Genomic DNA, 13,921 nt, shown 5'->3' on the forward strand with positions numbered 1-13,921 from the left:
CGTAGCGTGACTTCTAATACCATAAATTCATCCTGCCTGGGGCTGAATTCTGTGTGAATGGATTGGTACAGCATGGATGTTTTTCTATCTGGCTTCTTTCAAAGTCCTTCCCATGATAGCACATAGCAGACATTCATGCTGACTGCTTCCTAGTACTCCACTATGATTATGCAAAAGCTTATCTCTCTCTTCTAATGATGACAGAAATTTGGGTTGTTCTCAGTGTTTGGCAATTATGAATTGTGATGAACATTTTCATACGACTCTTTTGGTAAAATATGTACACAGATCAGGCACCTTTTGACATATCCCATGTGCATTTGGGCTCTCCCTCCTCCCAATCACCCCAAACATATTCTCATCTGCTCCTACTTTCTCACCCAGAAAGCTGAAGACAGAAAGAGAACTGGCAGAGACGCAGACGGCGCCCCAGATGTGAGCAGGTCCTGCCCTGCTGGTAAGGTAGGAAAATGGTACGAAACTTCTAGAACAGTGTTTTTCAACCTTTTTTTATCTCACGGCACACTAAAGTTAACTTCCATGGCACAGTTAAATTATATTGATGAAAAAAAAGTTAAAAAAAAAAAAGAATATACTTGCTGTGCTTTGAACTTCTTTTAAAAATAATTAATGATCTTTAAAATTTTTCATGGCACACTTAAGACCTTCTCGTAGCACAGCAGTGTGCCCCACGGCACACCCATTGAAAATCAATGTTCGGGAAGATAGTTAGAAAATTATGTGTAGAAAAGTTAAATAGGCATTTCTTGACCCAACAATACCACTTCTGAGACTTTAATCTAATGACATAACTAACAGTATGGGAAGTCTACAAGGATGTTCATCATGGTACTGTTTATAATGGTAAAACACTGGATTTTCCAAAACTCTGGACTCAAACCAAAAACAGTATGGACTGGTATGCAGCTATTTTAAATGATTACTTAAGGACTTTGATTACTTTTAAATAGAAACATCAGTTAGAAAAATGGAACATATAGTCCCGAGCCCATCTGTGTACCCGTATACAGGAAGAGAGATCTTTGATGATAGTTACAGAATTATTGTTTATCTGCAGGAGATAGAATTAGGGTTCTTTTTATATATTATATAAGCATTTCTGCATTCTTTTGATTTTTAACAATGAATACGTCATACATGTACACCAAGCCAAAGTTTAAAACTAAAGTTACTGTCCTCACTGCTCTCATTCAACACTAGAAACATCAGTCCCACCAGGTCACAAAGTGCCAAGGATCTGTAAATGGTATGGATGAGACACACACCTGGGGGGTTAACACACTGTACCAAGAGACCTATGGTGACAGTTGCATTCTTCTGGGACACACTTGACTCCCATAAGGAATGTAATTTATATCTATACACAGGCTCCCAAGGCCACATCTGGGCCAGTGGCCATGGGGCAGCTACAACTGACTACAGGCTCACAGCTCCAGGGGCACTGGCCAGAGCACTACCATTTATTTCACACTCAAGAAAGCCAACAGGCTGTGTCGATACCGTCACAGGACAACCTTGATGCTGCTCTAATTTACACCTGCTACACACCAGTCCCTAACCTTGGTAATTCATCATCAGTACAAACTCTGCTCCAGCAGTGTGCGGGATACCACTGCCCAGAGACCATGAGGAGGGCCGTGTGCAGCTTCCTAAATATACCACTTCACACGTGTCTGCTTCCTGGAACCCACAGTATGAACCACCCGCCCTCTGACCAGCCTGCACACCTGGAAGAGTCCTCCTACTCAGGCTTCAAATGTCACAGCCCCTGTGAAGCCTTTCCCCACAGAGAAGGAATTCACTGTTTCTGCCTCTGTGCTCCTAGAGCAATTTGTGCTTGTTGCAATTATAGCTCATATAATAATGAGTTATTTATGTAGATCATGAGCTCCTGAGGACAACAGCAATGTATCTTAATCACCTGTGTGGGTCCTAACTGCCTGGCACGGTAGGCTCCCATCCACAAGGGAGGCAAAGAGAGATGGTCTGTCTTAGCACTCCTCTGGCCCAACCCCCTCATTTTATAGATGAGGAAACTGAGTTCCAGACAATTAAAATAATTTTCCCAAGGTCGCATGTGGAGTTAAAAGCTGAGCCAGGAAGACAGAGATTCACTTAACCTTAATGAAACACAAAAGCTCATCACTATTATGAGCTAAGTACAAATTAGAGATTTATCACTCCCCTCTAATGAATACAGACAAAAATTTCCAACCTTGAAAACATCAGTGAAATAAAATTAGTCTTTCAAATACAGATCCAGTCTCGACATCCGTCCAGAATCCTCAACCTCTTCTCTGCAGCTTTTCACAAGGAGCACTTCCTTTGAGATTCAGTTCTGACTTGAATTACTGGAAAGTATCAGTGGACAAGGAGGAAGAAAATTCTGGCTCGGCTTTAGCAACCTTATTCCTTCAGCTTCTATTGTATATTTCAGGCTTCAGCAGACGAATCTGCGAGGAGTTCTATTCATATCATCTATTCCAGAAACTCCTTTTCAACCCCATTTACATTGTGCACCTTTTTATTCAAATGTAAATTTTAATGAACGCTAGTATAAATATTGCAACAATTTTGCACATGAGCTACCTTGTAATTTACACTCTAAATGTATGGCTTTTATGGTTTGTGATATAAATCCTTTTATTCTTAGTATCATTTACCTTTTTTCTCTGTATAACAATGGCTTGAGTACCTTCTTTAAAAAATATCACTTTTCCAGACCACAGCAGCTACCCAGGCCTCAGGATTCATGGACAGACAAGTGGGAATGTAAGTGAGAAGAAGGTAGTTTGTGCAGTTTGGCTACATTTTATCCCACATAAAACTGTAGATACCAAAGGATACCAGCCACAGAAATGCTCTTACCACCCTCTGCTCCGGTGTTCATGAATCCCAAAATTCTAAAAATCAGAGGGCCTCAAACTTAAGTGGTATATTCTCCTTTCAGTCTAAGTAACCACCAAGACTTATTTAGGAGTCAGCCACCCTCTGACCTCGACTTTCCTTGTTGACGACCTGGGCATATTCTAATATTCACACCATGGTGTTGGGAAGATGAAGTTCACTACTCGATGCAAACATTTTCCCATCCCTTTTGCTGCTCTGAGAATAAGACTCGGGGCCATCTTTTCTGCTCTCACAGGAACTGGACATCATGCAAGTACGGTGTCGGAAGTCACCAGTGACCACTGTCACCACAATGAGGTTGAACCCGAAGGCACCAGGGACACTGGAGCAGAGAAGTGAACTCCTTCAGACAAAGCTCTGCTCATACTCACTTCCCAAGGGAGAAAACCTCAACCCTGATCATTCCCATGAACAAAGAAAAGCCTGTTCTTCAGCCCCCAGCCCAGTCCCTGGAGCCCTTCTGGTCCTATAGATAGATGAAAGAGCATGTGAGAGCTGGTGATTCACATGTGGGAAGAAGAAAAGAGAAGGAACACACTCGGATTCGCCTTTTTCAGCCCTGACATCCCATTTCTGCAGTGAGGAATGAGAATCAAGGATACGTGTCCCTTCCCCCCAGCTACTGAGAGCTTCATACCCTAGAGATCTTTAATGCACTGAGTCCTCCAGAGACAGGGGCCATAAAAATACTAGATTATTTATTATTATTATTATTAATAAGTTATGGCAATTAGACTGGGTGATTCCTAAACGTTGCTGATTAAAAACTTTCTTGAGTGCTACTCATCCACATGGCCAGTGTTTACCTCGATTAAAAAATGATTTAACTACACTCCGGGTGAAACCCTCTCTTGTGCCTGGGTTAATGATTAGCGGTGCACAGAGCCACATGGGTTAAGTGAGTTGGCTCTCCTTTATTTATCTATTGCTTTGTTTTATGAGGATAACAGAATAGCAGCCTTATTGCCCATTCAGTCTGCTAGGAATAATTTACTATTTCAATCCATAGTCCATAACCATGGTTAGAGAAACCTTCACTATTATTACAATATCACACTTAGCCCACATCCCACAGCCTTAAAGATATGCCAGACAGTGAAACCGTGCATGACTTTCATAAAACTGGGGGAGGTAAAGTTACTAGTTCTCAAACAATGTAATCATACTACTCTCTCAATTTTGCTTTCTTTTCTAGGTTAAATTATATATGAAGGGAGTTTAGTTTCCTGAAAATGCATGCACTTAACTCCCATTTAAGAAGTCTCACCTGTGGAGACAGCTGTCTTATGAGACCTCTGTGGTTTGAGCTATAGAAAGTAAATTCTCTTTCAAGTACAAGTGCTTTCCCTGTAAAGCAACTGTGAATCTTATGGGGACCCAACTAACCAAGGCCAAGGAAGGGAATAGCCGGAATGAATGCTGCATCCTGAAAGGGAGTCAGGTTCACCATGAACCAAAGTCAATTTCAAGATCAGTGGAGCTGTCTGCTCACCAATTTTCAAAACCCAGCAAGCTCTGCATATGGATAGGAAGGGCAGCAGGAATTGAGTCTGCATACTTCTGTTCTGCAAATCACTGTGAATGAAGCAAGTTCTTTCTTTTCTCTGTTGAAAAGTGTAGTCCACCAATGCCTCCCCTCTTGTTAAGTAACTGCACTCCAGAGTGGTTCTGCTTTGAATTGACAAAACCCAGGTCCAAGCATGCAGGTGGACATCCCAAAAAGGGCAGCGTTAATTCCCTCTATGATCCAGAGCTTTGTTACTACATGATTATGGCCGCTGGATCCCAAAGACCTGGGATCAAGTCCTAGCTCCTTACCAAGTGGAAAACCAGAGTAATCGCACAATCTATTATAGGCTGTATTCTCACCTATAAAAAGCAGTGGTAGGGGGCGGCGCCTGTGGCTCAGTGAGTAGGGTGCCGGCCCCATATGCCGAGGGTGGTGGGTTCAAACCCTAGCCCCGGCCAAACTGCAACAGAAAAATAGCCGGGTGTTGTGGCGGGCACCTGTAGTCCCAGCTGCTCGGGAGGCTGAGGCAGGAGAATCGCGTAAGCCCAAGAGTTAGAGGTTGCTGTGAGCCGTGTGACGCCACGGCACTCTACCCGAGGGCGGTACCGTGAGACTCGGTCTCTACAAAAAAAAAAAAAAAAAAAAAGCAGTGGTAGGGGTAAGTGGTAGGGATCCCTACCATAGGGATATCATGTAGATAAAATAGGATAATTTATTTAGCACCAAGCATATGAACTTTGTAGTCAAGTAATACTCAGTTCAGTTGTGGCTAACCCAGCCTCCTAGCCATCTTGGACCAACTATCTAAACTCTCTGAGCCTCCATTTCCTCATCTGTAAAATGAGGATAATAAAACTTACCTTTCAGGCTGAGCACGGTGGTTCACACCTATAATCCTAGCACACTGGGAGGCCAAGGTGGATGGACTGCTCGAGCTCAGTACCAGCCTGAGCAACAGTGAGGCCCCAATTCTACCAAAAATAGAAAAATTAGCCCAGTTGTCATGGCAGGCACCTATAGTCCTAGCTACTGGGGAGGCTGAGGCAGGAGGATCACCTGAGCCCGAAAGATTGAGGTTGCTGTGAGCTATAATGACACAACAGCACTCTACCAGGGAGACAGAGTGAGCTTCTGTCTCAAAGAAAAAACAACAACAAAAACGCTTATCTTTCAGAATTCCTGTGAAGACATCCAAAAGCAGATACGTAAAGTACTTAGCACACAGTGGCAGGTTTGTGGTCTACATTCAAGAGGTCAAAGGTAAGGTTACAATAAAAATACACAATAGAACAGGGTAACCAGAAACTCAGGTCCTAAAGTCAGAGCTCGTCCCTCCCCTGACAGTGTGATCTGGAGAAAATTACCAAGTCTTGGTCTTCTCACCAGCAACATACCAGTAACAGTAGCTAATTTTTGTGCTACCTCTTAAATTGTTACAGAGACTAAATAAGGTAATGTATAGAACACAGTGAGCCATGGAAAGTCTCCTACAAATTACAGTATTACTATTCAACAAACATGTATTGATTTTCCACTATTTGAAAAACCTCAGTGACTCGTAGAGGACTGTCAAAGGATCACAAGAGGAAAATTCACTAAAATAAAATGAACATTTTAATTCCTTCTTGTCATCCTGCAGCTCCAAGCCATTGAGATAGCCCCAAACAATTCTCAAATATTACCTATGAATGAATTATTTTAAACTTTGAGATCAGAGATCCAAGGATGTCTTACTTTTTCAAATGCCAGTGTTCTAAGAGGGTGTGATTAGAACCCAGAAGTTCCAGAAACGCAAGGCCTGCCCTTTGTTTGGGGGACCACGCACTCCCTTGACATTGCCTGCCTCCCCTGCACCTGCCATTGTTTCTCAAGACCACCAGTGAAGGCTCAGTCAGCCCTGCCCTGGACTTTGATCAGTGCCTTAAGCCACACTTTCTACACTTTCAAAAGAGGTAGGAACCGCATGTGGGCCGCCGACTGGACAGTGCTCTGTGCACGACAGCGGGGTTCCGTACAGAATTCGCCTGAGAGGAGAGTTCTGCTGCTTTACTAAGTAAGTTAAAGTTGCAACACAATAAACCACTTAAGCAGAGCCCCTTCCTGCCAGAGCGTGGCCAGAGTCCAGCGTGTGGCCTCAGTGGCACCACATGGGGCCTCTGATTAGTTTTCTGTGTCTCCAAAGCCAGACAGCTCACACAGCCAATATCCACGACGCTCCTGCCTCCTCCAGGCACACGCGGGCAGCTCAGACTGAACGAGCCCCGGTGGGCCTTGGTAACAACAGCTCTAAGGACTAACGGGAAGGCCTCACTCCTCATCCCCAGCCCTCTGTGCCAAAAAATGACAGCTATTCTTTAAAGCTGGAAGGCTCCTTCTCCCTCTCTCGTCTTCTCTGTCCTGTTTTGGATGTAGGCCAAGGAAAGTTCTCTTGTTTTCCTTGCTCCTGGCCTCCCTTCACCTTTCATCATGGTAGAAATGAAGACCAACACTTCGCCTGTCATCATTGTACCTCTGAAGGCACACAGTGTTCAGTAAATGTCTTTTATTTGTGGATAAGAAAAAAAAGCCCTGAAGTATCTTTCTGCTACATTTTCTTGGGAATGTGCTACCAACATCAATCTTGGGCTGTGCTTATAACCCATCAGCCTACACTGACTGGGAAAGGCAGAGCAAGAGACAGGAGCTGGTAAGTCCTACCATGTTTATGGCATTCCATCCCTAGTATATCTCACTCCTAGCACAGAGGGATAAAGCTCTTAACTACCAAAAGAACATAAAAAAATAGATTTAGGAATAATACTTTTTATGATTGCATTCTGTATACTATGAAAGTTATGTCTGAGTCTGCTAGTACTTTATGGAGCTGATAAAGTAGAACAGTACGGCTTCCCAGCTAACAGTGTATTTTTATATCCATTTAAAATGTTTTCTCTTAGATTGAATTACTTTTTGAGTAATTATAATAAGACTAATCTGGGCTTAATGAATTCATGTACAAATACTTTAGGCTGCATTATTAAAATCTCTATGATATGAAACTATATTAAACTCAATCCCTGTAGCAACCAGTGTTTTTCTTTGAAAAGAATGGTATACATGAACTTCTCTGAATTCTTTAGAGTCAGTTAACTGAGAAATCGTAAGCTGCCACATTAGTAGCCCCAACAAAAATTTGTGCTAATTTCCCTACACTTACATCATTAAGTATTAGTTAGAGCATTAATTAGGAGTCACAGAAAGCATTTTTATTTAGCATTCTCATAGCAGAGGGCTGAAGAGTTGGCCTCGCCTCCAGAAGAAATCATGATATAGCTCTGATTAGCAATGACATAAAACCACTATCGGTAAAATACTAAAAGTGTGCCTGTGGAGATCAAACCCTATATTCAGAAAGTCTCCAAACATAGTAGTCTAAACATCTGGACTCTAGTTGCCACTGTGGGCAAAGCCACTCATGTTCTCTGAGATTCAATTCCTACATCTGCAAGATGATTTGTACTAGATGATCTCCCTTCTACTTCTATAAACCATGATGGTTTTACGTCTAAAATTACACGCATTATATCAAATGGGCTCCCATTGCATATAGCTTATTCATCATCTTATCCATGGTAAATTACATTCACAGAAAAAAAAATTCATTTCTTGAGATACATCCACAAACACATCCATAATATAGCCTGTGATTTCAAATTTATCCCAAGACACTATCTCACTGGTAAAGTATTTTTCCCATTACAGATACATTTTTTTTTTTTGCGGTCGTTGCAGTTTGGCCGGGGCCTGGTTCGAACCTGCCACCCTAGGTATACGGGGCCAGTGCCCTACTCACTGAGCCACAGGTACCACCCACCATTACAGATAAATTATAAGCCATCTGAAACCTTTATGGTTCTATTGCCTTCTTGACACAGTTACTAATCCCCCCACCTATCCACCCAACCTACCCTTCCTGGAAGATGCTCCTCCATCTCTATTTCTAGTCCATGGATTAATCTTATCACACATAAATCCCTTAGCCAGGTCTATGAGAGCCAGGTTTTAATCAGACTGGTTTCCCAGTTTCCAATGTTCAAACAGAGTATTTACAAATGTTCGGCAGAATAAATTTCTCTCTTCGCCGGGTGATCATTATCAAGATGGAGAACTTTAAAGTAAGTATAAGACAATGGCCAGCATCATTAGTTTGATGGCTTGGCACAAATTATTACCAGGAGAGCTCCCAGGAGCCAGAGACAATTAACATCTGAGTTCTGAGAAGCTGTCCCAACAACAAGCATGTTGATCATCATGAAACAGGCCCAAGTCTTCAAGGAAGAGATTTGGCAACATGATACACTCTGGTTTGATCTTAGTTTCCCAAGGTCAGGTTCTGGCCTGACTCAACTATAAATTGCCTAAATAAACACAGACAAATCGTTTAAGCATTCTGGGTTTCAGAGGGAGTCCTACAAGAAAACACCTGCAATTTCTTCCAGTTCTAAATTTCTATAATAAACATTAAGGATCTTTCATTAGGATCCTCTGATATATGCTTCCAAATTATTTTTTGTCCATCTCTTTGGTGCACTCACATACACTTGTCCCTTTCTCTCTCTCTCTCTCCAGCTAAGCTGAAAACACCATGATGCCAGGAATGTTTTGTCCACGTAATCCAAAAGCCCAAGGTAGATAGAGTGTTAAGAGTGCAGTAAGCACAGATCAATAATGACTAATACATTTTCAGAGCTTTCCATAAATCAGGGGTTATTTCCAGTGCTTTACATAGATTGCCTTAGTCCTCTCAACCACCCTAAAAAATAGCAATTATTATTATCCTTATTTTACAGATGAGGAAACATAGGCCCAGAGAGGTTAACCAAAGTTGCCAAAGGTCACAAGGAAGCAAATGAGCTGGGACGCCATCCAGACTGGCTTCAGAGCCCACATTAACCACTATGCAACACTGCCTCTCAATGAATGCCCAATTGATAGATGTGAAGAAGGAAGGATGAGCAAATAATAAATACACCTCATCCCTTCTGAAACACCTAAGAGAAAGAAATCATATTCATAACACTTTTAATAACATAATCCCAGGTTTCTAGTCCCTCAACTATCTGGGGATTTTGATCCAACCCCAGAAACTGCCTAGACGTACATTTACCTTTTATAACTGTACAAATCCACTTTTCAAAAAAGTGCACCTGTTTCAGTAGGTTTATGGTAATGGCTAAGGGTAAGGTAAGGATATAGGGAAAGGATGTCAAGCTGAATTAAAAGACGAGAGTTCCAAGAAGAGAGTAAGAAAAAGGAGAACAGTATGATAGAAAGAAATATGACCCAGCTACAATTTCTGTGCAGCTACTCCAATCCAGCTGCTGTCCAAATAGAGCTATGAAGAGGCGGTTCTGAGAGGTGGTGGAGGAGGGAAGAGCCAGGTAAGAGGGAAGGCTCTGCAGGAAGCACACGTGTGGGCTTTGCAGGAAGCACACGTGTGTTTGGATCATGACTCTACCGCTAGGCAAGTTACATGATCTCTTTAACCCTCACTACCTCCATCTGATACACTAAAACAACAGAGATATGCTGTGACGATTACAGGAGACCAAGCCTGTAAAGACCTCATACAACACCTGGCACATGGAAGGCACTTAATAGAAATAGGTAATTGGGGCACAGATTTTATAAGAGACTAAGTTTCCGAACAGCATTAATATCAACAAAATTCTTTGGTACCCCAGCAACTGTGCATGTTGTAATGAATAAAATATACAGTTGGCCCTCTGTATCCACGGGTTCCATGACCACGAATTCAACCAACCTTGTATCAAAAATATTCAAAAAAGGAAAAAAAATCACAAAACTACAAAAATTAACATGAATAAGAAAACAAGACAATATAACATTTACATAGTCTATTTATACTGTTTTAGGTATTACAAATAATCTAGAGATGATTGAAAGAAACTATATATAGGAGGATGTGCATGGGTTATATGCAAATACAACACCATTTCCATAAGGGGTCCTAGAATCAACCTCATAGGGATAGCAAGCAACGACTATACTTGATGGATTCTAAAACTCAAAACTCAAAAATCAGCAATTTCAAGGAAAAAAAAATCACAGAGTCTATCCTCATGGCCATCAGGGTCCAGCTTGGGGTAATGCAGCCCAGGGGAAAAACTCCGAAAACATCTCTAGCAATAGAGCATTCATTTTGTCTTGGTCACGTGTGTTCCTCTGGAAGCAGGATCAATGTTAACCATGTGAACAAACATTAAAATTAGAAGTATTACCCCACATTGCTGTATAAGTGCTAGTATTTTTCAGAGGTAGCTGGAAGCAAATAATTAAATGTACTCCAGGCACTTCATAAATCTTTTGGAGCGCAGGTCTTTCTTCTAGGAGGTGGTACATTTTCTAAAGTCACCTGCTCACAGGCTCGGGTAGCTGACATGGCTCACGACTGTGCGTGGCAGAAATGCACGTTGGATTCCGCTCTTCTACAATAAAGCCAAGCATTACAGAGAGGGAGAGGAGCCAGAGAGCCGAGAACCCCTCAAAACAGCCTCCACAGCTGTTCAACCTGAAACATTTCCATCCTTGTGAAGAAGAATCAGCAAGTGGGAAATGTCGTTACCACAGATCGTACCCCACTGACTGCCTTTTCTAAAAAGAAGGAACAGTTCACTTGACAATTTAACATTCTTTTAAACTATGATGTGATTCATTGATTCAACATAATCATGAACATAAATGTCATTGTCATGAAGTATGTATGTGGCTGGCTTACAGGAGCCTCCTGAGAAAAGGGATTCCAGCTTCTTACCGAGTTTTAAAATTTTTAATCATGCTTTATCTATGTGAGTGTTTTATTTTGTAGAGACATAGTCTTGCTATGTTGTCCAGACTGGTCTCAAACTCATGACCTCAATCAATCCTCCTGCCTCATCCTCCCAAAGTGCGGGTATTACAGGTGCAAGCCACTGCACCCACCGTACATATAGGTATATGTATTTGTTTCAAGCATCATGGTAGACATAGTATTCTTCCTCTCTAGAGAATGCAGCAACAAGGTGTCATCTTGGAAACAGAGAGAGCTGTTCTCAATGACAACTGAACTTGACTTTTTTGGCCTCCAGAACTATGAGAAAATAAATTTATGTTCTTTATAAATTACCTAGTCTCACATATTTTGTTATAGTAGCAAAAGCAGGCTAAGACACATGGCTATAATCAAAAAGATAGATAATAAGTGTTGACGATCATGCAGGGAAACTGCAACCTTCATATACTGCAGATGGGAATGTAAAAAGGAGCAGCTATGTTGGAAAACAGTCTGTGAGGTCCTCAGATGGTTAAATATGGAGTTCTCCATATGATCCTGCAATTCCATTCTTAAGTGCATACCCCTCAAAAATGAAAACATGTCCACACAAAGACTTGTCTGCAATATTTTGTAGTAGCAATATTCATAATAGCTAAAAACTAGAAATAATCCAAATGTCCATCAACTGAGGAATGGATACATAAAATATAGCATATCCAGACAATGAAATATTAGTTGGCGATAAAAAGAAATGAAGTACTAATACATGCTGTGACGAGGGTGAACCTTGAAAACATTGAGTAAAAGAAGCCAGTCATACAGGACCACCACGTATCGGATGGTTCCACTTATATGGAATGTCCAGAACAGGCAAATCTAGGGACAGAAAAACTAATGATTGCCTCGGTCTGGAAAGAAAGGATGAAGAGGATAACAACTAAGGGTGTGCTAGGTTTCTTTGGGGGGGTAATAAAAATATTCTAAAATTGTATGATATATACTGAATATACTAAACACCACTGAATTATACATTTCACAACTGCATCCAGCTCTTCATCCTATGAACACATCTAAAGAATCATAGACACCATAGCTAGAGACAGCTGTGCCCAGGTGAAAGCAGCACCCCCCTTCAAGTGGGTCACAGCCTGGTGCCTCTGTCTATGCCTGGGCTGGTCCAGCATGGTAGCCCCTAGCCACGTATACCCACGTGAAAAGTGGTGAGTAAAAATTGCAGTATGCACCAAGTAACACATAGATGCCAGATTTCAAAGATGCGATCAGCAAAGAAAAGTGAAATAGCTCATTAATAATTGTTTATGTTGAATTACATGCTGATATGGTATCCTGGATGAGCTGGATAGTAAATTCTATCATTAAAATTAATTTCACCTGTGTTCAAGACGTGAAATTTTGAAGTTTTTTTTTTTTTTTAGAAAATTCTAAATTACAGATGTAGCTTACATTGTGTTCTTATTTCCTAGTACTGGTCTAGTACAGATCTTTAAAAATAAATAAATCATTGAAAATTACTTGATCCCCAATCTTGGGAGGATTATTTTATTCAGACTTCTAAATGGTAATGAACTTTGAAGTCCACTCAGCAGTTATAAAACGCCTGCTGCTCCATAATTACAGAGGTACAAACGGTTCCTTGTTTGCTGCCCTCTCCCAGTGGGTTCCTTGGACCAGGGTGGAAGATGGTCAATGTTCAGCCTGGCCTTTTGAATGTTGACGTGCCCGAATCTTTACAAAGCACAAATGTTTCCCAAATCAAGCAGGCCCAGAAAACTTCAACTGAACCCTTTAAGATGCATGATCAAAAGGGCTGCCTTTTGAAAATGATTAAAGATTTGATGGATGAGAGCCCACTATTCACAGAAAGGCAACTTCTTCTCAAAGGGATTTCATGGAGAAGGGGCTTTGCATGTCCTCTGTGAGGGTTTCCCCCATCAGCCCACATTTGTGAATCCTGCATTGTTGAAGGCGTTTCTCGCTCCTCCTTCCCTACATTCCTCTCCGATACACAAGTCCAGGGCAAGGAAAACAGAGCCTGTAGGACTATAAGACAGAGGCAAGCCCTAAACCTCTGGCTTGGCTGAAAATTTATAAAAATCCAGAGATACATCTACACCCCAAAAGTGGAAACAGAATGAGCCCCAGCTGTGGCAGGCTCTAGTGATCGAGATGTTAAAACGAAGTAGCAGAGCCAAGACCCTTACCAACCTGTCTGGCCGCTTCCTTACCCACCAGTGACCAAAGAACCGGATCAATTGCCACTTTCACTCTTGCTCTTTGGAGTCAAGAAAGAAGATTTGGAAGTGAAGTGACAGTGCTGGCAAGTGGCAGAGCCATGATTCAAACCTGGACCTGCCTGATCCCAAAGCTAATTCCCTTAATAAGCACAGAGCTAAAGCCATTTTGTCCTTCTACAAACACTACTCCCGGCTGGGAATACAAGACTAGAGGGATTTTTTTTTTTTTTTTAGAGAAATATGAATTAACAACCTGCCTTCTCAGATGAGATACTTTTAAACCCCCACATCTACTTTTGTTCCGAATCTCCAGTAGACTAATGTAAAAGACAGTCTCATCAGCTTAACTGTCTCTGTTCTGTGTGATACGGGAGCAGAGATAAAATACCTCAGGGCCCAGAATCTCTCCTG

The 13,921-nt window shown here is 41.6% G+C and overlaps 1 protein-coding gene across 5 annotated transcripts in view; it reads right to left on the reverse strand.

Moving 5' to 3' along the window:
* The window catches only part of GFRA1 (GDNF family receptor alpha 1), a 227,457-nt gene that overhangs the window by 168,708 nt on the left and 44,828 nt on the right, over positions 1–13,921 (reverse strand). The window lies entirely within an intron of this gene.

The sequence above is a fragment of the Nycticebus coucang genome, chromosome 3 (assembly GCF_027406575.1).
Source record: "Nycticebus coucang isolate mNycCou1 chromosome 3, mNycCou1.pri, whole genome shotgun sequence".
NCBI classification, from domain to species: domain Eukaryota; kingdom Metazoa; phylum Chordata; class Mammalia; order Primates; family Lorisidae; genus Nycticebus; species Nycticebus coucang.